The sequence below is a fragment of the Carcharodon carcharias genome, chromosome 11, assembly GCF_017639515.1.
Source record: "Carcharodon carcharias isolate sCarCar2 chromosome 11, sCarCar2.pri, whole genome shotgun sequence".
In the NCBI taxonomy this organism is placed as follows: Eukaryota; Metazoa; Chordata; class Chondrichthyes; order Lamniformes; family Lamnidae; genus Carcharodon; species Carcharodon carcharias.
In genome coordinates, this window is record NC_054477.1 from 127,335,197 (window position 1) to 127,362,356 (window position 27,160).

The window sequence follows — 27,160 nt, forward strand, 5'->3', positions numbered from 1 at the left end:
CTTACATGGGTTTCAACAAAGCCTTTGACAAGGTCCCACATGGGAGACTTATAAAGAAGGCAAATGCACATGGGATACAGGGTAATTTGATAAGGTGGATTCAAAATTGTCTTCGTTGTAGGAGACAGCGGGTGATGACAGAAGGCTGCTTTAGTGACTGGAAGCCAGTGTCCAGTGACGTACCACAGGGATCTGTGCTGAGTCCCCTATTATTTGTCATTTATATAAACATATAGACATAGATAACTAGGTGGTTGGGGGGTGGGGGGGGGGGGGGGGGGGGGGTGTAGGATTAGTAAGTTTGAGGATGACACAAAGATTGACCGGGTGGTTAACAGTGAGGTTGAGTGTCTTGGGCTACAGGAAGATATTGACAGGATGGTCAAATGGGCAGATAAGTGGCAGATGGAATTTAACCCTGAAAACTGTGAGGTGATACACTTTAGAAGGAGTAATTTGACAAGGAAGTATTCAATGAACGCCATGACACTAGGAAGTTCTGAGGAACTTGGTGTGTGTGGCCATAGATCTCTAAAGGCGGAGGGGTATGTTAGTGGGGTGGTGAAAAAGGCATATGTGACACTTGCCTTTATCAATCGAGTCATAGATTACAAAAGTAGGGAGGTCATGTGGGAGTTGTATAGAACCTTGGTGAGGCCAGAGCTGGAGTATTGTGTGCAGTTCTGGTCACCACATTATAGGAAGGATGTGATTACACTGGAGGGGGTGCAGAGGAGATTCACCAGGATGTTGCCTGGGATGAAACATTTAAGTTATGAAACGAGGTTGGATAGACTTGGGTTGTTTTTCTTGGAGCAGAGGAGACTGAGGGGTGACCTGATCGAGGTGTACAAGATTATGAGGGGCATGGATATGGTGGATAGGGAGCAGCTGTTCCCCTTAGTTGAAAGGTCAGTCACAAGGGGGCATAAGTTCAAGGCAATGGGCTGGAGGTTTAGGGGGGATGTGAGGATGGTGACGGACTGGAATCCACTGCCTGGAGGGATGGTGGAGGCAGGTTGCCTCACATCCTTTAAAAAGTACCTGGATGAGCACTTGGCACGTCATAACATTCAAGGCTACGGGCCAAGTGCTGGTAAATGGGATTGGGTATGTAGGCCGGGTGTTTCTCATGTGTCGGTGCAGACGCGATGGACTGAAGGGCCTCTTCTGCACTCTGTGATTGTGTGATTCTGTGCCTTTGATTCTCATGTCAATCACTTTAAAACGGTGTCCTGTTGTTCTCGACCCTTCTGCCAATAGGAGCAGTTTCCCCCTTTTTACTCAATTCAGACCCCCCTCCCCCAACACCCCCATGATTTTTAACACCTCTATCAAATTTCTTCTCAATCCTCTTTTTTTGAGGAAATCAACCCAGCTTCTTCAGCCTATTCACTCCCTTATCCCTGGAACCATTCTCGATCCCTAATCGGCCCCACTGCTCCTTTTACCAACTGTTCATTAGATAATACTTATTATTTTATGCCTCCAGAAAACTTCTGGATTCCACTTTATGTTAGCTACCAGAGTCTTCTCATACTCTATCTGCTTCTCTTTGTTGTTTTTCACTTTCCCTCTGAACTTTCTCACTTGTATTATCAACCTGACATCTGTCGTATGCTTATGGCATATGATCTGAAGAAGCCATATTTGACTCTGCTTCTTTCTCCATGGATGCTAGACCTGCGGAGTATTTCCAGCACTTTCTGTTTATTTTGGATTTCCAGCACTTTCTGTTTATTTTGGATTTCCAACATCCAGTACTTAAGGGGTGGTGGTGGCATAGTGATAATGTTACTACATGAGCAAAGCCCAAACTAATGCTCTGGAGACATTGATTCAAATCCCATGATGGCAGCTGGTGGATATTAATTCAATTACCTAATTGAAATATAAAGCTTGTCTCAGCAACAGTGACCATAAAACTATCAATTGTTGTAAAAACTCATTTGGTTGGCTAAGATCAAGTGTAGTATCTGTTCTTATCAGTTTAATATCTGATATGTCCCTTATCTGGGGACCATATATTAAATTGATTTTTGGAGCAGGGAGATGGAATAGAGGCTTGCTCCGTCCACTCCATGCATCGACCCGGTATTGCAGTATCTCTGGCAACTGTGCACAAAAAATAAGAAAAATAACCATTAGGGAAGGAAATCTGCCATCCTTACCTGGTCTGGCTTATATGTGACTCCAGACCCACATCAATGTGGTTGACTCTTAACTGCCCTCTGAAACAGCCTAGCAAGCCATTCAGTTCAGATGGACAACAAAGGCTGGCCTTGTCAACAACACCACATTCCATGAAGGAATAAATTTAAAAGATCCACAGTATTTTGCTTTTATTTCTGTTATATGCATTTTTTTTTGCTTCAACTTACTCTCTATCTCTTTCGTCATCTGGCTTTGTTTGTCTTACCTTTCCCCCCTGTCGGGATATACCTGGACTGTATCTGAACAAGGTCCTCTTCAAAGGCAGCCCCTTGTTCTGTTGCAAGTCTTGCCAGCCAGTCTTCTGTTGAAGAGTCATACGGACTCGAAACGTTAACTGTGTTCCTCTCCACAGATGCTGTCAGACCTGCTGAGTTTTTACAGGTATTTTTGTTTTTGTTTTGATTCCAATTTACTTGGGCCAGATCTGTTCTTACCCTATTGCAGTTGGCCCACTCCAATTAATTAATTAGTTTTACCTCTTATTCAAAATAGATCTCTTATTTTTATGTTTACCCTTTAGTGTCATAAAAAAGGTGTTACGTAATAGAACAGAGTCAAATACTGCAATTACATACTGGTTTAATTGGCAGCAATTCACATAGCTAATTATAGCAGAATGACCCAACCTGGTATATTACAGAACATTCTAGATATAAAATAGATTCAGGTCTGATATTCTAATACAATACTAAGGGAGGACACCATTGTCACAAGTGCTGTCCTTCTAGATCCTCGTTCGTCGCTCTGATAGAAGCTCGAGATCGTGACAGAAAAGCAAATATTTCTTCTGATGTGCTGGTCCCTGCCCTCCCTCAATACTTATCAGGAACGGTTTCATTGTCCTTTGTCTAATTGGCGGTCTTGCTGTGCACAAATGGCTGTCCATTTCTCTACATAATAGTCACTGTAGTTCAAAATAATTAATTGTATATGAGGCGCTATGAAAGTTTCTGAGGGAAATGATAAGTGTTCAATCGATGCAAGCCTTTCTTTCTTTACCAGGCGGGAGTTACAACTGCCATTCACTCTCCAATAGTTAGCGTGGTTTACAAATTGCACAGCCGTTATCACAACTTTGATTTTGGTCTTAATTGCAGGCATGTAATTCACACAGAGGGACGCTTTGCTATGTATACCTGTTATGTAACAATTTAAACCTATGTGAAGACTTGTGGAAAAAAGTCAAGGGACACAATTGTGCCACTTCCCCACCTATGTGTGTGTGTGTGTGGTGTATGGCAGCTTGGTTGAAAAGCAGAAGTAATCGTGACTTTGACATCTCTGACATTTGGGAAACCTGAGTCTCCTGTTTCTCTTTTGATTCCTTCTTATGTACAGAATTTTCAGTTTAAAGGGACAGACGGCAGTTGGGTGCTCCATGAAATTCCTCTCTGCCTTAGCGTTAATTGAAATTCATGTTTTCCGGACGAAGAAAGCAACGGAAAGAACGTAGTAATAACGGATGCAAAATGTATACATGAAGCACTGATTTTATGGAGCTGTTGGTCGCAGGTAACAGTCAATGGTTTGCGTGTGTGTGTATGTGTGTGTGTGTTCACATGTCAACTCAATCTCAAATGGTCCATTGTGTCACTTGTTTAAAATTCATTGTAGAGGAAACTGCAGCAGGTAACGTCACAGAAAGACACATCACTGGGTTATTCAGAAACCATTTGAAAACGCCTCTAATAATTGCAAATATCGAAATTCTTGAGGAAAAGTGCATGCTCAGATATTTAAAATTACTGCATAGCATGAAATATTGAAGGGCAGACAAAACATCTACCCTAATGGACCGGAATAATTACAAGATGGATAAAAGTGATGGGGTGGGGGGAGGGGAAGTGTATACAAAACAAACATTATTTGGCACTGCCGAAATTCTATGTCAGGTAGGTGTCTGTTTTATTTAATTACAGGAGCAGAAGTGTGTTTTAAAAGTTCATAATGATAGTGTTTAACTACCCACTCCAGTCATCTGTCTGACTGAGAAATAGCTAGAGGGCTTTCGACTAACAAAAATACCAACTATTCCCCACAACCATGAAGTTCCGAACAATCTCAGGCAGCAGGTCAAATGTCGATTCTGCAATATTTAAAAATAAGAATCGAACTATTTGAATGCCGTGTTTATTAGACCTCTAATTGGAGGCACGCGCTATAGATTACGAGTCTGAACAATGCAATATATGAAGTATCCTATCTATAATAGAAGCTCACATTGTCCTGCGTGTGTATTAATCTCCGCTGTAATATTTTTTGAAAGGAGAAACTTTAAGCTGCACAATAAACTAACGTTTCATTCATGTCCAGCGTCCGGGTGCCCACGAGGGCAAAGAGACGGATACAATTTAAGCTGGACACCAGAAGTGCTCAGCCTGGATCAGAAGCAAAAAAGAAAGTTATTTTTCCGATGCAGAATCAGCTTATTATCGGATATCTCCAAATATTCCCTCGTAACGCCAGTTTCATTGTTTATATAATTTGCCCTGTATTTTACCAGATTTTCGGAGAATAATGGATGCCCTTCTTCATGTTTTGTGCTTTTGCAGATCAAAGTAGTCAACAAGAAGAGACATATTGGTAATTTGACGGGAAGTTGACAGTGTCGTCAATATGTTAGTGAAAACTGTTTCCAAAACTATCTTTAAAACATGTTAGAATATTTCAAATTTTGAACAGCTTGTTTTGCTAATACTTAAACCCCATCTCCGTTTTTGTACCTGCATGCAAAGCACACACAGCAATAATCACTGTTTTCAGATCCAAGATAACAAATTAAACCTGACATTAGTTTTCATTTCTTTTCACGTAGAAACGTTGAAGATGATAGCGATTTATTAAAAATGTGACAAGTTAACCAAGGAATCTTCGAATGTCCAATGTCTGAGAACAGAGAAGGCGGGAATTGAGATAATGGACCTCACAGATTAATAATCAAACTAGATCGTTTGGAAAATGTACTCGAAATTGTGACCAGTCGTTAACAAGTATCTAAATCTAAGTTCAAGGTGTACGGTTCACGTGATTGCACTTTTGAAACGTTTTCTATTTTAAAAAGAACCTTTTAAAACAGGTGTTATTTTTGTGACTCTGGAACTTCAGACATCGTTTCTTTGTAGGAAAGACAAGTCCAACATCACAATGATTATATTTAAATGATTCCCCACGCCACCTGACCTCGCGTCCACTGGAGCCCTGCCCCTAATTACAGCTAAGATTGGGAGTTCTACTTTCATATGGGAATAGCCGTTCATTCACCAATTACACAGCGGCAAGGGAACACACTCACAACTCTGCCATCTGTATAGAATGCATGTGATGAAATGGGAGACATATACAGCACTTCTGTTTACAAAGTCCTGTTATAAATGTTCTGCATTTGATACAGAAAGGGTTTTAGATTGTACTGTGTATAAAATAATGAGAACTGCTTCCGTACTGTATATTACAAGATCGAAATTGAGATGCCACTTTCTTACAGTACATGCTTTTCGCACAAATAGGCACTACATTACTGTTTGGAATTTATGCTGAGTGATAGAAATATACAGTACTTTATTACTCTGGACAGCATATGTTTGAAGTTAAACATATTTTGTATTCCTGTAAAGAACCTAATAGGTAATATAGATATTTACTACATAGAACTCCTTAAAATCTGACATTAGCATGTATTTCAATACTGTGTAGAAGGAAAGTAACAAAGCACTTGTATGAAGCATGGGTTAAATTGTGTGCGCCATATAAGTAACATAAAGAACATATCAAAATATGCGCCATAGAGGAACTGCAGCGTTGTTTGGGTGATATGTCTGTACATACTCCATGGAACGTATTGATGTGTGATATAGACAACCTCGGTACCGAATGCATCTTAAACAATGTGTGGCATAGATTGCAGGTACCAGACTGTACAATTAGTCATAGGATAACTATTCGGATCAGTTCCATATGTAACATCGCAGGGAGAAATGATAAAGATTCGAAATAATTAACAGTTGAGAACTCTGCCAGGAATTGCGCGTATTTAAGAACTTTAAAAAAACCTATACTGAATCACGTTATAACTAACGGAAAGGTGCTGTAAATAATCAATATGCATGTAAAATGAAAATGTGTATTTGTGTACGGTTCTATTTTGTTTCTTAGTAACTTAATTCAAAATATCTGTAATATCGCACTGAAAGATGGGGTACGCAGTCTTCTGTTAATTATTAGTTCTGAAATTATGTCAGAAATTCCGCAAAATAAATGTAAACCCACCCTGTTACTATTTAGCCCAAATTTGTACGGAGACGGCTGCCCTTACTATTGTTTATAAAAAGGTGTTGCAGTTTAATACTCAATGTGTAGAGGTGGATTTCTTTTCAGTGCTTATTGTGAAATATAACCAAAGTTAGCAAGATCCATTTTAGTTCTTGTTAACATTGATTTGTATTTATTTGGCTTCAATGTAATCAGGTTTAACTTTGTATCCCACTCATCCTTTTGCCTAGAAATAATTAAGGCTACGAGACAGCAGATTAATTTCACATAAAGAGACTCCTTAAAAATGAAAATGTCAGCGCTCAACGATTTCTTTTAAATCATAACTCGTGTGTAAATTTCTGAAATTAACCATGTAATTACGATGTCTATCAACTTTACCCTGAGAGGTTGCTGGAGCTTTGAGTCTCTCTGTTCAATCTTCCATTCTTTTCATGAATAGGCATTTTGAAATTAAAAACTGCTCCTCATTACACACGACCTGCTATAATAGAGTTTTTATCATATCTGCTCTATTAAAACTTTGTACTTTGTAATTATCCACAAGCAAAGCTGCATCAGGCAGGCGTTTGCCAAAAATATGAAATTGAAGTCATAGGTGCGTTAGAGCTGGATGATTTATGCAATTTATTTAGGGCGCTGCTTTGCCAGTTACCATCAGATTAAATGGTTACTTACTTGCAAATAGCCCACAGGGAGTTGAATTGCTCGGAAGAAAACAGATTAAAGTTTGCATTCAAACAGAAATTGAATTCAAAGGTAATCAATAGCATAATGGGGCAGTAAATGCAGCCTGCTGCCTGAAATGAAATTACCATATTTTTAATCTTAATTTTCCACTCTGTTTATCTGACACTGTCGATGCGAAATACAAACAGATAATGACATAGCATGTTATTGACACTGCTGTCGTCTCTGGAGTGAGCGTTTCAATGATTAAATTGCCGGGATCTTTGATTACTTTGTGCTGGCGGCTGACGATGGCCTCAGAGTGGGAGGGACACCAACTCGTCAACAGATCAACAGGGCTTCCGCGTGGTCCTTCCAAGCACCGCAAAATTTCATTCTTTCGGTTTTACGACGACACAATGCTTATTTTCCAGTTACATCGCGGCATTTTAATACTACATAATTATTTTTGATGTAGCTTCGTTTCGCACATCAGAAGCGCTTTAGTGGTTTTATAGTTACAATTTATAGACATAACTACTGTTAATCTACAGTGACCTGAGCTTTATATCTTATACTTATCTTATCAGGCTCTGGCCTTACTTTATACTTTTTATGATCTTAAAAGGCGGCATCAGGCGATTCAACCACAAGAAAGTATCAGATTGCTGTTCTCTATTCAAAATGCCAACTCGTTGTATTCATCCATTTCATCTTTTGGCCTTATTTTGAAAAAAAAAGCCTGGTCTAGTTGAAAAACAAATATAGGTAAAAATGTATTACAAATTTGAAACTGCCTATCTGTGTAAGGCGAGAGCGCTGGGGCGTGGTACAGTAAGTGATGTGCTGGAACCAAAAGATAAACGGGGACAGCAGGACCCAGCAGAAACCTCCGTCTCCTGTCTCTCCTCTTAAAAGCCAGTGTGCTTCATCAGCTCTGAATCCTTTAGGAAGGAGGAACAAGTGGAATCTTAAGACAAAAGAAAACACAAGATAAATCGCTTTATGGGACCGTCTTTTTTTCTTATTTGAAAAACAAATTGGACACAAACTTTCTGTGGATTTCTTAAAAGGCAAATCTGTTCAGCGGTTAACACACTAAAATACGACGGAAAGCGACGATAATGAAATGTAAAAGAGCTAAAGCGATCAGAGCAAATTCCTGACAGACCCATTTTTACACTCTGCCATCAGGCTATAGTCTGGGGCTAGGGAAGTGGAACTACAACCAACCCAACCCCCAGCCTCTTTCCTAACCTATTGCCTACAACAGATTCCACTGCACTTTCTTTTCTGTTTTCTCTTTCTCTAATCCTAAAACTCACAGGATAGATGGCAATGCTACAATACAGTTTCTGGATGGTTACTGTCAGCCTGTTGAAATGATGCTTCCTGTTCATTAAGCCTCCTTTCATCTCCCAACAATGCCTTTGCTTTGCTGCAATACTGAGTCGACGCCCATCTCTTCAATCGCATATGAATAACATTAAATAGTATTTATGCTAGCTATTGTAGTCTTTTGTATTCTTCGTCTAGTGCCCGGAGAAAGGCCTGTTTTTGTAGTCTGGGATTTAGGCTACCTTCTCATACAGCATGGGTGCGGACATGTAGAATGTTAGAAATGAAAACAAGTCTGAAAACGCTGAGCTGCTGCACTCAGAGGTATTCTGTTTCGGATAGACATTGATATTAGCAATGTGAGGAGTTTAGAGGGTTAAATTGCCCCTCATGAATTCTCTCCGTATTGACAAAACAGGCATAAAAAGAGCAAAAAAGCAAAAGAAAGACCAAAGTTGCTGCAGGTCTTAAACAAAAATAACTGCACACCTAGCAGCAGATAAGTCAAGGTTTCAGATGTTGGTCATTTTCATAATACATTAGGGTCATCAAAGGAACAGAGGTCAGAAAAACAAAATTTCAAAATCTGCTCAGGAACTGAACAAACCACGACAGTGATCATTTTTGTTTCTTTGTGTGGGTATGAGAGTGAAAGACCTCATGTTCCCTGGCAGCCATTTTAAACAAGAGCACAATGTCTGGAACAGTTCAGACTTTTCACGAGAAGGGTGATGCAGGTGTTGCAGTACTGATATAACTCCAGACTGCTAATCAGAATCATTACATATAAAGGATATACCATTGTTGACAGGCAAAACAATAGAGAAATGGTAACTTAATGGAAATGTTACTGGACTAGTAATCTGGAGACCCAAACTAATACTCTGGAGACATTAATTTGAACACCTTCACCACTTTAATTAAACTTAAATTTAATTATTTAACATATCTAAAATAAAATGCTGGCATCATGATACTCACCTGCTTCGCTAATATCCAACAGGGGAGGAAATCTACCACCTTACCATATATATGATTCTGCCCACAGCAAGTCACTCAGTTGTATCAAACTGTGGTAGAAGGATGTGGTACCTAAAGAGTTAACACGGGACTGCCCTCATGATGAGGTAAGAAGGCACCTGACCTAAGTGCAGTCTAGAGATAAGGACCTAGCATGGCGTCCTCTTACCTTCGCCTTCTACTGTAGATATTTCAGTAATGTTAGTAAAGACTTCTTTGTAACTTCACAAGACTGCTTCATGGTGCCCCAGCAGTACACATCATGGTGGCGTGGGCAGGGGGGGTGGGGGGGGGGGGTAAAAATCCACATCCTCTCTCAAAAGACTGAAGAACTCTCAAGAAAAGGACACCAACAATGATTCTACCCTGAAACAACCTCACTCAAGAAGCAAGATGTTGACCTGAAAAGTTTCAGTAGTACAAAAGCCTCGCAGCAGAAAAAAGGCAGAAGTTAAGCTTAAGCAAAAGTCTCCACTGAATCCCTGTGGATGATCAGCTCCAGAAAGCAGAGCCAGCAGCCTGCGGTCTGCAGGGTGAGATAAAATCCTTTCAAAGTTCCAGGAAGGCAGTCCTGTAAACCATTTTTAAAAATCCAGTCAAGCAGAAACTCTGTTGTGCATTTCATCGCTAGCCCGAGCTCTGACTCGGCACCCTGCCCACATGGTGCCCCAAGCCTGGAATGTCACAAAAAAAACAAAAAAGTAAAAAAAAACCAAATTGGGTCCCTTGCGACTCTTCAGCCTTCCAGCCAGTGAGAATTCTACCCTCCCAGTCCTCAGCCCGCAGCATGCCATCGCAACTAAAACAACCCTCAAACCCTCAGCAGCAACCTGACCCACAGCTATTTTGAGGCTTCTCCTTCCTCAGCAGACCACTACCGCCATTTTGAATTTCACACCAAAACTGCGAAGCATGTGAAAATCCCATCTTCTTCAATACTGGTGACATCAACTCGAAATTCCCATCACTCTTAAAGGGACACCCACACGTTAAAATATTTTAAAGATGGAACACAATTCTTCCCTACCATCAACAATGGGCCTTACCTATGGCCCTGATCAATCCCAGAACTGGAACATTTGCACAAAAATTTCTCTAAGGGATAGTTTTGCTCCACACCTCTGCACAGAAGCTGCAAACTTGCTCCAACAGGCTTCTGTCCCCTTGACAAAGCCATTCACAAGTTGACTCCACTGACCCAGAAGACTCCCAGCCTTTCTTCCTGGGCGACATTAGAGATGCCTCATTCTGGAACACAGACATCTTGGTGAACGTCTCACCAATTTTAAGTTCGATACTGGTGCAGGGGTAACTGTCCTGTCTGACAAGGTAGCATGGCTTAAGGACCTACAGCTCCAACCAACAGCACCTTGCTCGATGCAATGGGAGGACTCTGCCTGATGGTTAAGGGCAACATGCAAGGTACACTGCCATATGGTGGCAAATCAATTCATGGAACCCTCTTTATGGCTCCCTAACCAGGATTACTTGCTACTAAGCCAAGATGCCTGTATTGAGCTTCACTTTTTACAATGCATCGGCAAGGTCAACCAGCTGCAGCCAGGCTCAAAATATAGACAACAGCTCCCAAATCTATTCACAACACTGGGCTGCCTCAAGATCACTGACAAAATTACACTCAGGAATGACATCAAGGCAATATCCTCTTCACTCCGAGGAAGGTTCCCCCACCCCCTCATGGACGAGACACAATTCCAGCTCAATAAACCTGGTGAATCTTGGGGTAATTTCCCCAGTGAAGCAACCCACCACATGGTGCTCAGGAATGGTTCCAGCTCGTAAACCGAATAGCTCTCTCTGCATCTGTGTGGACCTCACACAACTTAACAAGGCTGGGTGGTCCACCACATGGCCTCAGTGGACAAGGGCCTGAATGAGCTTTTACACAGCACTGTTTTTTCAAAACTGGAAGGTAACAGTGGCTTCTGGCAACTCCTCCTTGACGAGGATTTTCAGCTCCTAACCACCTTCATAACCCTGCAGTAGATTCTGCTTCAACCGTCTATTCTTTAGGATAACATCAGCGCCAGAGATGTTCCAATGCACAATGTCAAAATCTTGAAGGGGTCGTTTGCCACATGGGAGACATTTTGGTCCACAGGGCCAAGGCACAAGAGCACGGCGAGTAGCTCACGGCGAGCAGCTCACAGCGAGCAGCTCACAGCAATCCTGGAATAGCAGCAAGAGGTGAGTCTAATGCTGAACAAAAAATGCGAGTTCTCAAAAACCTCCATCCAGTTCCTGGGTCATGTCATCAGCAGCAGTAGTATCACAGCGGACCCCAAGAAAACCAAGGCGCTCACTGGCTTTCCCACTCTTTCCTCTGTTCCAGACCTTCAATGCCTCTTGGGCATGGTGAACCAGCTGGTGAAGTTTTTGCCTCACCTGGCACATGTCATGGAGCCACTGAGCCACTTACTTAGGTAGGACCAAGCCTGGGTTTAGGGTTCCCTGCAAGAGCAGGCATTCACTTGCATCGAGGAGATGCTGCTCTCTACAGACATCCTGGTCCACTATGACCCACAACCATCTTAGGTGATGCCAGTCCACAGCCTCAGAGCAGTCCTCTTTCAGGAGCAATCAGATGGCACGCATCAACTACACTTCAAGAGGACTGTCTGACACAGAAACCAGGTATAACATCATTGATAAAGAACCTTTGGTGGTCACATGGGCCTGTGAAAAGTTCTCATACTACATCGTCATCCTCAAAAGCACCATAGAGACAGACCACAAGCACACCTATCTGGAGTAATAGTCCATGGTGATCAGGAAGGATCTGCCATTGTAGACAAACAGGCTGGGTACCTCCAAGGAAATAGAAGAAACCATTGCCAATTTCTGCACTTGTGCGTTGCATCGTCAGGACCAGAGGGAGCCACTAATTCCTTCACAGTTACCCGACAGACCATGGCCAACCCACTCCCTCTGGTCTTTCTGCTAAATGAGAAGGAACTCACCAAGATCCAACACTTCGTGTGTTTTGCAAATGAAATCATCTACGTCCAGAGGAAGAACCAAACCACAGCCAATGACCTTTCAAGGGCCACCATAGAACTTCTAGCCTACTTTGATGTTGCCTTTGCCAAGGAAGTGGAGGCCTTCTCTGAGGCCACTACTAGCCTCCACCCAGCATCCATGGCCTAGCATCAGCAGCTCTGCCAAGGACAACTCCACAATGACAAGTGTGCCCATGCCCACTCCCTCTGCCTACAGGGATAGCCTGTGTGCCCACACCCACTCCCTCTGCCTACAGGAATAGCCTGTTTGCCCACACCCACTCCCTCTGCCTACAGGGATAGCCTGTGTGCCCACACCCACTCCCTCTGCCTACAGGGATAGCCTGTGTGCCCACACCCACTCCCTCTGCCTACAGGGATAGCCTGTGTGCCCACACCCACTCCCTCTGCCTACAGGGATAGCCTGTGTGCCCACACTCACTCCCTCTGGATACAGAGATAGCCTGTGTGCCCACACCCACTCCCTTACCTACAGGAATAGCCTATGTGCCCACACCCACTCCCTCTGCCTACAGGGATAGCCTCTTCAGTGACCAAATGGTACTTCAGCCAAAGCGTGGATTGAGTGACAGAGCCACTTTACAGTCATAGATGACCTGCTGGTCTATGATGAGTGGCTAGTCATTCGACCCCCTCTGCAGGAAACCGTCCTCCAGAGGATACACGAGGGCATCTTGGGATCACTAAATGTAGGGCCCAATCTGCAGCCTGGTGGCTGGGTATCTCCAAGGAAATAGAAGAAACCATTGCCAATTGCCGCACTTGCGCGTTGCACCGTCAGGACCAGAGAGAGCCGTTAATTCCTTCACAGTTCCCCGGCAGACCATGGCAAAGGCTGGCAGTGGACCTGTTTGTCTACAATGGCAGATCCTTCCTGGTCACCATGGACTATTACTCCAGATAGGTGGGGTAAAGAAATTCTACACAACAACCACAGAGATGGTCATCAAGACACGCAAGGAGATGTTTTCAAGTCACAGCATCCTAGATGAGTTCATTTCCGATAATGGCCCTCGGTTTGCCAATGAATGCTTTGTGCATTTCGCAGCAGCAGCCAGATTCCACCACCATACCAGCTTCCCAAAGTACTCGTGGTCCATTGGCAAAGCAGAATGTGGGGTCCGCATGTTAAAGGCCCTCTTGAAATAGAATGAGGACTTTCCCACTGCCCTGCTTACATACTGTTCCACCTCCTTACAGAGCGGTCTCTCCCTATCGGAGCTCCTAATGGGCAGTAAACTGCACACTCAGCTTCCTTCTCCTGCCAAAGAGACTCCTGCCAATGTTGGTCATCAATGATTGCCAGGCGTACAGGAGAAGGAGCAGCCCTACAGACATATGCAGGCCTTCCATCTATAATAAGCCACACTGCATCAGGCACCTGCCACAGCTACAGCAGGGTGACAAAGTTTGGATCCCATACCTCAGGAGACAAGGTACAGTCCTTCCCCCAAACAATGACCACCCCCATTCCTATCAAATTGGTACACCAGGGGGCACAGTCAGGCACAACAGAAGGAACCTCCGCCCTCTTCCTGGCCAGGCATCCCCCATTGCAAGATAGAACATGATTCATGAGGATGTCCTGACACGGGAGCCACCTCCAAGTCAATGGCCAGAGCAAGCACCTCCAGAGCCGCCACTCTCTTGACTGAATGGTGAATGAGAAGCGGACTGAGGGCTGTAAGACCTCCAGGCCACCTGAATCTCTGAGGTCAAAGACTTGAAGATGGAGGGATGGGGTAGTATGGACTTTCTTAATGCATGCTGTTAATGTTGTGATGTTAATCATGAAGTAGTTTAGAGCTAGAATAGTTTAGTTGCAACACTAAAGTTAAATACACAAGAATTATAACAATGTAAGACTTGAAGCAAAGTAAACTAATGTCAGTCTATATCCAGAGGATAAAGACAGGGAGAATGTGTAGTAGAAGGATCTGGTACCTAAAGATTTAACATTACATTGAGCACAGTACCGCCCGCACAGTGATGTAAGAAGGCATGTGGCCTAGAGATAAGAGCAGCCTAGAGATGGATCTCCATGTAAGGACCTAATATGGGGGCCTCTCCATGCCTTTTCACTCTACTGTAGATATGTACATATTTCAATAATGTCAATAATGTCAACAGAACTACTTCATGGTTTCCAAGCAGTAGACATCACGGGTAGTGACAATAGAACTGACCACAAACCACGACAGAAAAGTTTAATAATATAACAGGTCAGACCATCTGGCATTGAACCAAGCATTGAAAATGACAAAGGCCCAGCTGACCCTGCAAAGTCCTCTTCATTATCTTCTGGGACTCATGTCAAAATTGGAAGAGCTGTCCCATAGTCCAGTTAAGGAACATCCTAACAGAATCATACTCATCGAATCATTCCTCACAGCTAGATCCTCAGGGCAGTGTCCCTGGCCATACCATCTTCAACTGTATCATCAATGATCTTCCCTCCAACACAAGGTCAGAAGTAGGGATGGTTGCTGATGATTACGAACACAGGCCATAACTTTCGATGGAGTGGCAATTGAGTAGGAATGCCACTCTGCTCAAAATTACTTATCTGGAAATCAAGGCGATCCTATCTCACCTGACCTTCCGATTCAGGCCGGGTGAAATCTGGATATGCAACGCTCTCCTGGGGCCTACAGTTGAGGGCAGCTCAGTCGCAGGTAAATATGCCACACCCCCTTTTTTACAGCAGTAGCTGCCGTAAACCAACTAAGTTTAAAGGACTTTGTCAAGCCAGGGAGAAGGTAAGTACATAAGGTAAGTGGGTAGGATTGGGTGGGTAGATGCTCTGAGTTAGGGGGGTGGGCGGTCGGAGTCAGGAGTCGGGCCTGGGGGGTGGGGTTAAAAGTCAGGCCTGGAGGGGGTGGTCAGGGGTTGGGCCTGATGGTGCGGGTGGAAGGTTGGGCGTCGGGCCTAGGGGGTTGGTGGGGGGGTCTCGTGGGGTGGGGGGGTTTCCTGGCGGGGGAGGAGGGCGTGTCAGGGGGGGACCTGTGGAGGGTTGGGGAGGTGGAGGGAGTCCTGTGGGGAGTCGGGGTGTGAGGCATCCCATGGTGGGTTATTGGAATGCCGTGGGGGGTTCAGAAGGGTGAAGAGAATCCCATGGGCAATCAGGATGTGAGGGCTCTCATGGAGGGGTCAGGGTGTGAGGGGAGCCCCATGGGACATCAGAATGGGTATGTACAATAGTAACCCGGATGCTTAAAGTGATTTTAATTCTTCTAACTTTTTTCTAGGTAACTATTGCTGTAGGACAGTCGGAACTATCCAAAGTTTGCAATTTAAATTACATTTTCAGATGGTTCCCATTGCAGGGCAATTTCCCAGGGGAAGTTTGAACTTCCCGGGCAATTGCCGTGCAAGCCTTACCTGGGAACTTCAGGGTGGGGGTGCTCCCCAGTGCATCTTTAGGGTACCCTCCCACCCTCCCCTCCCCCCAAATACACTGCCCTGGAGCTCGGAAGCTATAGCTCACAGTGTTCACTTCCATTTTTAAATTCTCAGATATTGAAGCAGTCCTTGATGCATGCTTCGAGACCTGAACAGTATTCAGGCCTGGGCAGGTAAGTGGTAAGTAAAGTGGTACCACACAAATGCCAGGCATTAACCATTGCCAACACAATACAGGGGAAGTGCCAGAGAACTGGAGAACTGTGAATGTTACACCCTTGTTTGAAAAGGGGTGCAAGGATAAAGTAGGCAACTATAAGCTAGTCAGTTTGACCTCTGCGATAGGGAAACTTCTGAAAACTATAGTACGGGATAAAACCAATAGTCACTTAGACAAGTGCAGCAAAATTAAGGAAAGCCAGCATGAGTTAATTAAGGGAAAATCATGTTTAACTAGCGTGCTGGAATTTCTTGAGGAGGTAACAGAGAGTGTTGATAAGGGCAACGCTGTTGATGTGCTGTATATGGATTTCCAAAAGATATTTGATACAGTGCTACATAACAAACTCATGAGCAAAATTCTATTGATTGGGATAAAAGGGAAAGTGGGCACTTGGATAAGAAATTGGCTGAGCGACAGGAAACAGAGAATAGTGCTAAATGGTTGTTTTTCAGATTGGAGGAAGGTTTACAGTGGAATTCCTCAGCGGTCAGTGTTGGGATCCTTGCTCTTCCTGATATATACTAATGACCTAGACTGTGGTGTGCAGCGGCATGAGTTCAAAATATGCAGATGATACAAAGATTGTCAACTGTGATGGGGATAGTCTTGAACTTCAAATGGACATAGCCATATTGGTGGATTGGGCAGAAAAGTGACAGATGAAGTTCAATGCAGAGAAGTGTGAGGTGATTCATCTTGGCAGGAAATATATGGTAATACAGTATAAAATAAAGGGAGAAACTCTAACGGAGGTACAGGAACAAAGGTACCTTGGTGTATACGTACATAGGTCATTGAAGTTGACAGGGCATGTTGGGAGACTAGTTAATAAAGCAAATAGTATCTTAGGCTTTATTAATAGGGGTGTTGAGTACAAAAGTAAGGAGGTCATGTTGAACTTGTATAAGACACTAGTTAGTCCTCACCTGCGGACTGCATCCAGCCCTGGGTGCATCACTTGAAGAAGGATGTGAAGACATTGGAGAGAGTACAGAGGAGATTCACAACAATGATTCCTGAAGAAATGTAGCTATGACAATAGATTGGAGAGGTTAGGACTGTTTTCCTTGGAAAAAAGAAGGATGAGTGGGAAACTTGATAGAGGTATTCAAGATCCTGAGGGGTATGGATCGAGTCAATAGTGAGAAACTGTTCCCACTCAAGAGACTATCAAGAACTAGAGGGCAGAGATTCAAAAAAATTTGCAAAAGGAATGAATTTGATGTGAGGATTTTTTTTTCACCCAGAGGGTGGGTGGAGTCTGGAACAAGCTTCCTGAGAGAGTGGTGGAGGCAAGTTTGATCTAAGTATTCAAAAGGGAAATGGATTGCTATCTGAAAAGTGAGAATGTGCAAGGTCATGGGGATAAGGCAGGGGAGTGGGACTAGGTGGAATGCTCTTTCAGAGAGCCAGTACAGACTTGATGGGTTGAATGGCCTCCTTCTGCACTGTTAAGATTCTGTGATACTGTGATACAATAAAGTCTAACCACTTCCTATGGTGGTTCACATGGTGGTAAAACATTCTGTGGTGTTATCTTTGCTGAATCAACATGCTGGGATGTTACCATTGACCATAAACTGAACTCTACCAGCCATATACATGCTGTGGCTGCAAGAACAGGTGAGAGGCTAGGATTCTGTGGCGAGTAACTCACCTCCTGGTTCCCCAAAGCCTGTCCATCATCTAACAGGCACAAGTCAGCAGTGTGATGGAATACTCTCCATTTGCCTGGATGAATGTAGCTCCAACAATACCCAAGAAACTCAATAGCCAGGACAAAGCAGCCCACTTGATCAGCACTGAATACACCACCTTAAATGTTTAGTCCCTCTGCTACCAGCACACAATAGTAACAGTGTGTCACATCTACAAGATGCACTGCAGCAAGTTGCCAAGGCAAATTGACAGTACCTCCCAAACCCATAACCTCTATCACCTAGAAGGACATAGGCAGTGGATGCATGGGAGGCACTACCACATACAAGTTCCACTTCCTGACACACCATCCTGACATGGAACTACTGTACATTGCCATTTCTTCTCTGTCACTGGGTCAAAACCCTGGAACTCCCTAACAGCAATGTGGGTGTACCTACACCATATGGACTGCAACAGTTCATGAAGTTTGCCACCACCTTCTCAAAAGCAATTAGGAATGGACAATAGGTTCTGGCCTTGCCAGTGATTTTCACTTCCTATGAAAGTACAAAAAAAGGATTCAAATCACAATACCTGTATCAGCTTGGTGCAGTTGTAATATTTTTGCCTCCAAGGCTTTGAGTTCAAGTCCATGTGTCGGATTTGAGCTCATTGTCTAGAATAACACCCCAGTACACAACTGAGTGCTGCATCATGTGGGATATTGCTGTGTGTGAGTCCAAAAACCTTTCAACTTAATTCACTATATCTGAGGTAGTTAGAGATACTATTTATAGCTGCACTGAGGCACCATATGAATGCAAATTGTTTTTGTGAAACAAGTTTTTTTATTTTGGATAAAAGACTGCTTAATATCATTGGTGAAGTAGGAGAAATGAGCACCCCAAGCCTGTTAAAGGCAATTATTAAAATCTTATTGTACTGAGCCCAGTCAATTTAACAGACTTCAGCTTTGTTTTGGGAGAATAATTTCTCCCTTTTTTCCTTATTCCTTACTGGGGTACAACTCCATGTGTGCTGTACAAACATGGACCTTATTCATCTGCGAGCTTAGTCATTAAAGGCCTGATTTTAAACCCAGGCCTGTCAGGACAGCAGGGTCATTTGAGACCTCAGGAGGTGGTCGACACTGGCCTATTGCAAATTGCACCAGCCAAAGGTAAGAGTCCCAGGCTTAGGGGTATAAGCCCTGGCCAACAGTGGAACCAGCGAATTTTTGGTGATGATGGTGGAATAGCTTGAACCTTGAAGGGCAATGGCCGCTTATAAGTGGAGGAGGATCCTTCTGGAAAAGGACTCCACAGAATCACAGAATCTCTACAGTGCAGAAGGAGGCCATTCAGCCCTTCAAGTCTGCACTGGCTCTCTGAAAGAGCATTCTACCTAGTCCCACTGCCCCTGCCTTATCCCTGTAAACCTGCACATTCTTTCTTTTCAGGTAGCAATCCCCTTTTGAATATATCGATTGAACCTGCCTCCACCACCATCTCAGGAAGTTCATTCCAGACTCCAACCACTATCTTGGTGAAAAATTTTTTCCTCACATTAGTTTTACTCTTTTCGCCAATTATTTTGAATCTGCGTCTTCTAGCTCTTGAGTAGGAACAGTTTCTCACTATTTACCCTGCCTATACCCCTCAGGATCTTGAATACCTCTGTCAAGTCTCCACTCAGCCTTCTTTTCTCCAAGGAAAACAGTCCCAACCTCTCCAATCTATCTTCATAGCTACAGTTCTTTATCCCTGGAATCATTCTTGTGAACTTCCTCTGTACTGTCTCCAATGCCTTCACATCCTTCCTCAAGTAATGCGCCCAGAACTGGACGCAGTATTCCAGATGAGACCTAACTAGTGTTTTATACAAGTTCAACATGACCTCCTTACTTTTGTACTCAAATAGAGCCTAGGATACTATATGCTTTATTAACTGTTCTCTCAACATGCCCTGCCATCTTCAATGACTCATGTACATATACATCGAGGTTCCCCCTGTACCTGCACCTACTTTAGAGTTTCTCCCTTTATTTTATACTGTCTCTCTACATTCTTCCTGCCAAAATGAATCACCTCACACTTCTCTGCATTGAACTTCATCTGCCACTTGTCTGCCCAATCCACCAATATGTCTATGTCCTTTTGAAGTCTAAAACTATCCTCATCACAGTTGACAATATTTCCAATCTTCATATCATCTACAAATTTTGAAATCATGCCCTGAACATCACAGTCTAGGTCATTAATATAAATCAGGAAGACCAAGGTCCCAACACTAACCCCTGGGAAACTTCATTACAGACCTTACTCCAATCTGAAAAACACCCATTTGTCACTATTCTTTATTTCCTGTCACTCAGCCTAACTCTTATCCAAGTGCCTACTTTCCCTTTTATTTCATGAGCTAGAAGTTCACTCACAAGTCTGTCGTGTGGCACTGTGTCAAATGCCTTTTGTAAATCCATATACACCATTTTAACAGCATTGCCCTTTTCAACATTTTAAGTTTCCCTATTGCTGAAGCCAAACTGGCTAGTCTGTCGTTGCTGGCTTTATCCTTGAACTCCTTTTTGAACAAGGGTGTAACATTCACAATTCTCCAGTCCTCTAGTACCACCCTTGTGTCTAAAGAAGACTGGTAGATTATCACTAGTGCCTCTGCAATCACTCTCACTTCCCTCAGTATCCTTGGATGCATCTCATCCACCCCTGGTACCTTATCTATTTCAAGTAAAGATAGCTTTTCTAACACATCCTCCTTCTCAATTGTAAATTCTCTCATCTCGGCCTGAGTACCATCTTCTTCCTTTGTAAAGACAGAAGTAAATTACTTGTTTAATACCTCCGCCATTTCTCCTGCCTCCACTTGCAAGTCTCTTTTTTATCCTTAATTGGCCCTATTCTCCCTTTGGCAATCTTTTTATTATTTATATACTTATAGAAGACCTTGGGATTCCCTTTCATGTTAACTGCCAGTCTCTTTTCATGCTCTCTCCTTGCTTTTCATATTAGTTTTTACACTTTCCCTCTGGTCCTTCTATATTCAGCCTGATTCTCCATTGTATTTTCTACCTGACATCTGTCGTACGTGCAGTTCTTCCTTTTCATCTTCACCTCTATCTCCCTAGTCATCTAGGGCTCTCTGGATTTATTTTTCCTGCCTTTCCCCTTCAAGGGAATATATCTTAACATTTTTCTTTGAAGATGGCCCATTGTGCAGCTACTGTCTTTCCTGCCAACATTTGATTCCAACTCATTTGACTCAGATGCATTCTCATCCCTTCAAAGTTGGCATTCCCCCAATTAATTATCCCTGCTCTGGATTGTTCCTTGTCCTTTTCCCTGGCCAACCTAAACCTTATAACACAATGGTCACTGACCCCCTAGTGGCCGTCCCGCTGATATTTGATCCACTTAGGTCAACTCTTTGCCCAGAACTAGGTCCAAAAGTGCCTTCCCTCTTGTTGGACTGGAAATATACTGCTGCAGAAAATTACCTTGAACACATTTCAGGAACTCTTGCTCCTCTTGTCCCTTTGCACTATTCCTATCCCTGTCTATGTTTCGATAATTGAAGTCCCCCATTATAATTACTCTACATTTCTTGCACCTCTCTGTAATTTTTTTGCAGATTTGTTTCTTTACATCCCTTCTACAAACAGATACAGATAGGTTAAGTGAGTGGGCAAAGATCTGGCACATGGAGTATAATGTGGGTAAATGTGAAATTGTCCATTTTCACAGGAAGAATAAAAGAGAAGCATTTTATCTAAATGGTGGGAGATTGCAGAGCTCTGAGATACAGAGTGAACTGGGTGTCTTAGTGCATGAATCACAAAAGGCTAGTATGCAAGTACAGCAAGTAATTAAGAAAGCTAATAGAATGTTATCATTTATTGTGAGGGGTATTGAATACAAAAGTTGGGAGGTTACGCTTCAGTTGTACAGGGCACTAGTGAGATGACATTTGGAGCACTGTGTACAGTATTTAAGGTCACCTTATTTAAGGAAGGATGTAAATGCATTGGAGGCTGTTCAGAGAACGTTGACCAGGCTAATACCCAGAATTGGTGGGTTGTCTTATGAGGAAAGGTTGGACAGGCTAGGCTTGGATCTGCTGGAGTTTAGAAGAGTAAGAGGCGACTTGATTTAAACTTATAAGCTCCTGAGGGGTCTTGACACGGTGGATGTGGAGGGGATGTTTCCTTTTGTGGAAGAATCTAGAACTAGGGGTCACTGTTTAAAAAGAAGGGGTCCATTCAAAACAGAGATGAGGGAAAGTTTTTTCTCTCAGAGGGTCATGAGTCTTTGGAACTCTCTTTATGAAAAGACGGTGGAAGCAGAGTCTTTGAATATTTTTAAGGCAGAGGTGGTTAGATTCTTGGTAAGCAAGGGGGTGATAGGTCATCGGAGCTAGGTGGGATGCAGATTTCAGGTTACTATCAGATCAGCCATGATCTTATTAAATGGCGGGGCAGGCTCGAGAGGCTGAATGGCCTACTCCTGTTCTTTGTTTGTATGTGGGTATGTTTACTAGTTAGTCCAAATACTATACTGATCAACGTTATTGCATCTTTTTTATTCCTTACCTCTAGCCAGAGAGATTCAGTTCTTGACACCTCTCGAACATCCTCTCTCTCCAGTACTGTAAAGCCATCTTTAATCAATATCTCCATTCCCCCACTTTTCCTTCCTTTCCTGTCTCTCCTAAACACCTTGTATGCAGGAATATTTAATGGCCAGTCCTACCTTTCTTTGAGCCAGGTCTCTGTTATAGCAATAACATCATAATTCTATTTGTCAACCCGTGCCTGTAGTTCACCAATCTTATTAACCACACTCCGTGCATTCACATACATGCACATTAACCCTGATTTAGGCTTTTTTATTTTCCCTCTTACTCGGACCATCTAATGACTTACTATTGCCTACCCTAATTTTATCAAACTCTCCAAGTATTCTATTTATCTTGATATGATTCTCTGATATACCCTTCTTGTCAATTAATACTCCACGACTTTCCATTGCCAGTTTTTCTCCTCTCCACTCTGAATTTCCCCTCAGGTTTCCATCCCCTTGCCAATCTAGATTAAACTCTCCCCAACAGTACGAGCAAACCTCCCCGCAAGGCCATTAGTTCCAGTCCTGTTAAGCTGTTAAGGTGTACAAGTCCAACCTGCCCCAGAATGGGTCCCAATACTTCTAAATCTAAAGCCCTCCCTCATCCTCCCATTTCTCCAACCACGTGTTGAACTGCTTGATCTTCCTACTGTTATGCTCATGAGTACATGGCACTGAGATTACTGCTCTTGAGGTCCTACTTTTTAATTCCCTTCCTAACTCCCTAAAATTTGCTTTCAGGATCTCATCCCTTTTCCTGCCTATGTCACTGGTCCCAGTGTGGACCATGACCTCTGACTGTTCACCCTCCCCCAGAAGAATGTCCTGCAGCCACTATGTGACATCCTTGACCCTGGCACCAGGGAGACAACATACCACCCTGGATTCATGTCTACAGCCACAGAAATGCCTGTCTGCTCCTCTGACTATGGAATCCCCTACCACTATAGCACTTCCACACTTCCTCCTTCCCTCTTGCGCAGCTGAGCCATCCGTGATCTCATAAACTTGGCTCTTGCCTCATTGCTCTGAGGAACTATCTTACTCACCTGTATCCAAAATGGAAAAATGGTTAGAGAGTGAGATAGCCTCAGGGGATTCCTGCACTACCTGCCTGTTTCTCTTAGATACGCTGGCGGTCACCCATTCCTTCTCTGCCTATGCACTTCTTAGCTCTCTAGACATGATATCCATGTAATCCTCAGCCTTTGGATGCACCACAGTGACTCCAGCCGTCATTTGAGTTCCACAACCCGGAAGTCAGGTTTCTGCAGCTGGTGACACTTCCTGCAGGTGTGGGAAGTCATCAAGGGTACATTGTGCCTGCATGACTTCCCATATCCCACAGGATAGACGTTCAGCATGGCCAAGCTACACTGACATACCTTAAACTTTATCCATAAATTGTTTACTACAGAATGGTATAAGATAATATAAAAACTCCCCTGTCACTCACCAATCATCTCCTCTGTGCAGAGTTTGGACTTGTGTTTCCTTTAAGCACACCTGAAGCAGGCAACAGAAAGCCATCTCATGTACTTTTTTTTTTCAGAGCGCTGAGACAAACGATCACCAGCAGCTCCAAGGAACAAAAATTGTGCTTCTGAAATCTCTTGATATCGATTCCGCACGGATAAAGTGTAAACGCCTCATCCATGTGCCATTCTTTTTTCCCTGGTCATATTGCTTTCATTGTTAATTGAATTGGTAATGGGAGGCTCTTGTGGACAATTGAAGCAAGGCATTGGAGAAATGAATAGAGGACCTGCCCTTGGGCAGATCACCACTGCACACTTGTCAGGTGACTAATGACTCATTAGTGACTCTCTTAGAGAGAGAGAGAGAGGGAGAGAGAAAGAGAGAGGTAATCCAAGTGACTCCAAGAGAACATGAATGATGATAAATTTGGGTCAGAGTCAACCCGCTCTGTCAGATTTAGTAATTGATACCTGAGCCAAACAAATTTGCAGGCCTCCGGGATATTAATTATTATTGACCAAGCAGCCTGACTATTAATCTGATAGGTAGCTCTTCTATTAGTAGCTGGGACCTTTCCCCAATTGGTACCAAATATCCCTGAAACCAAAGTAATAAAAAGTTAATCATAGACTCAAAGAATTATAGAATGGCTATAGCACACAAGGAGGCCATTCAGCCCATCAACTCCAAACAGGCCCTCTGCAAGAGCAACTCAGTGACTCCCACTTGTCCACACTTTACACTTAATCCTGTAAAATTGTCATCTTCAAGTGCTTATTCAATTCCCTTCTGAAAGCCACAATTGAATCTGCCTCCACCACAATTCAAGGCGGTACATTCCCGATCCTAACCGCTTGCTGTGAAAACATGTTTTCTCATGTTGCCTGGGGTTCTTTTGCGAATCACCTTAAATCTATGACTTATTCCATGAGCCTCAGTGTTGTTAACCAGCCTTTTATGTGGTAATTTGTCAAGTGCTTTTTAAAAATCTATTTGGAAAACATCTATTACATTGCCTTCATTAACATTCTCTGTTACTGCATCAAAAAATTCAATTTGATTAGTCAAGCAAGATCTGCCTTTTACAAATCCCTGTTGGTTCTCCTTAATTTAAACCTCTCCAAGTGCCTGTTGATTTTTTTCCCCTTAATTATTGTTTCAAATACCTTAGCCACATTTTCTTGAATAAGGGTGTCACATTTGTCACTCTCCAATTCTCTGGCAACAACCTTCCTCCCACGGCCACCCCCCACCATCCCCCCCTCCCCCACCCCACCCCATCTCCTGCCCCACCTTGTGTCTAAGGAAGATTTTAAGACTATGGTAAGTCCTTCCGCTATCTCCACTTTAACTTCCTTTAGCAACCTGGGATGCAAACAAACTGAACCAGGCAATTTATCCATGCTAAACATAGCCAGCCTTTCCAGTAAACCTGCCTATCATTTTTCACCCCTTGACCTTGACCATCTCCACTTCCACTGATATTTTTTCAGCATTCTCTTCTTTAGTAAACACTGATACTAAGTATTCATTATGTATTCTAGGTTTGCCTTGTGACTCTAGCCATATATTACCTTCTTTGCCCAATGAGGACCCACTTAACTCTTACTACCCCTTTACTATTAATGTGCCAGGCTATGCACTCTGCCTCCTTGAATAAATCCCCTTTTTGGTCTCTAATTGGCCCAACCCCTCCTCTGCCTGCCCTTTTATTCTTTATATGCCGGTAGAAGACTTTTGGATTAGCCTTTATGTTAGTTGCCAGTTTATTCTCATGCTCTCTTTTTGCCTCTCTTATTTCATTTTTCACTACCCCTCTGAACTTTTTAAAGTCAACCTGAATCTTGCCAGTTTAATCACACTGACCATGGGCCCACCTTTTCTGCTTCATCTTACTCTCTATCTAAATGACGAGTTCCAGAGGAACTTATTAATAATATGTGCTGGTTTATTGCACAAGCTGTCTAGATTTAGGTAGGTCAGCTGTTTGTCTAGAGACGCTCCAGTGTGTGCTCAAAATCGGAGTGCAAAAACCATCTCCAAGGACTTCTTATTAACTTGGTTCACTCTCTTAAGTACTTCTTCACCTGCCAGACACTGGATAACAAAAATAAAATAAAAATGCATTTCTAATGATTAAATGCAATAAATCTAAACTAACAGTAGGAATAGTGGTCACAGTGGTGTATGCTGACAAGACCCAGATCTGCTACATGACCTCCCCTTTCAAACTTTCCACTAACTGTGTTGTCAGACTATTCATTCAACATTCGCTCCTGGTTGAACCACAATTTCCTCCCAGTTAAACACTGGAAAGACTACACCCATTATCTTTGACCCATGCCACAAATTCCATTCACTAGCCACTGATTCCATCCCTCTCCCTGGACATTGTGTGAGGCTACACCAGACATTCACAAACTCAGCATCCTCTTTGACCCTGAGATGAGCTTTCAAACCCCATATCTTCTTGATCACAAACACTGCCTACTTCCAACTCTGCAATTTCACCCTTCTCTGTTCCAGCCACAACCATTTTACTGCTAATAAGCACCTCATTCATGATTTTGTTACCCACGCTTAACTATTTGAATGCTTTCCAGACCTGCCTCAAATCCTCCAACCCCCCCATAAACTTGAGTTCATCCAAAGCTCTGCTGTCTGTATTCTAACTCACACTAGCCCTGTTCACCCCACCCCTGTGCACACTGACCTATATTGGCTCCCAATCCATAAAAATCTTAATTTTAAAAATCTGATCCTCATGCTTCAATGGCTTCAGCCCTCACTATCAAGAACCTCTTCCAGCCCTACAATCCTCTGAGAACTATTTTTTATCTCTAAGTGCATCCTCCACTCCCTCCACCCCACTATTGGCAGCTGTCCCCTCAGTTAGCAAGGCTTTAAACTCTTAATTTTCTTCCCCAAATCTATAGGTCTCCCTACTTCTATCTCTTCCTTTTAAGAAATATCTTAAAACCTCTTTCTTTGACAAAACATTTTACCAGCTATCCTAATGTTTTCTTCTTTGGCCCAGTCTCAGTTTTTATCTGATAACAGTCCTATGAATTATCCTGGGTTGCTTAACTATCTTAAAGGCATGATACATAGACAGCTCATTGTTGTCAGGCATAGGGTCACATGGACAATGGTGTAGTAAAATTTGGATTTATATTTGCCATTGCCACACATAAAAATGATAAGGGCCAGATTTTCACTCTCTAGGTGGG

At 43.0% G+C, this 27,160-nt stretch overlaps 1 long non-coding RNA gene, 1 other non-coding gene and 1 pseudogene across 2 annotated transcripts; 1 reads left to right on the top strand and 2 right to left on the bottom strand.

Moving 5' to 3' along the window:
- Positions 1 to 1,942: 1,942 nt before the first annotated feature.
- Positions 1,943 to 2,128, top strand: LOC121284529. Its single transcript, XR_005944499.1, has one exon. It is a non-coding gene; the product is annotated as a U2 spliceosomal RNA (small nuclear RNA).
- A 5,161-nt stretch (positions 2,129 to 7,289) lies between these two features.
- On the bottom strand, positions 7,290 to 9,550 carry LOC121284349. Its single transcript, XR_005944466.1, has 2 exons — positions 9,472 to 9,550; positions 7,290 to 8,122 (listed from the first exon to the last, which is right to left on the bottom strand). It is a non-coding gene; the product is annotated as an uncharacterized LOC121284349 (long non-coding RNA).
- A 14,450-nt stretch (positions 9,551 to 24,000) lies between these two features.
- On the bottom strand, positions 24,001 to 24,177 carry LOC121284505 (annotated as a pseudogene).
- Between the last annotated feature and the right edge of the window lie 2,983 nt (positions 24,178 to 27,160).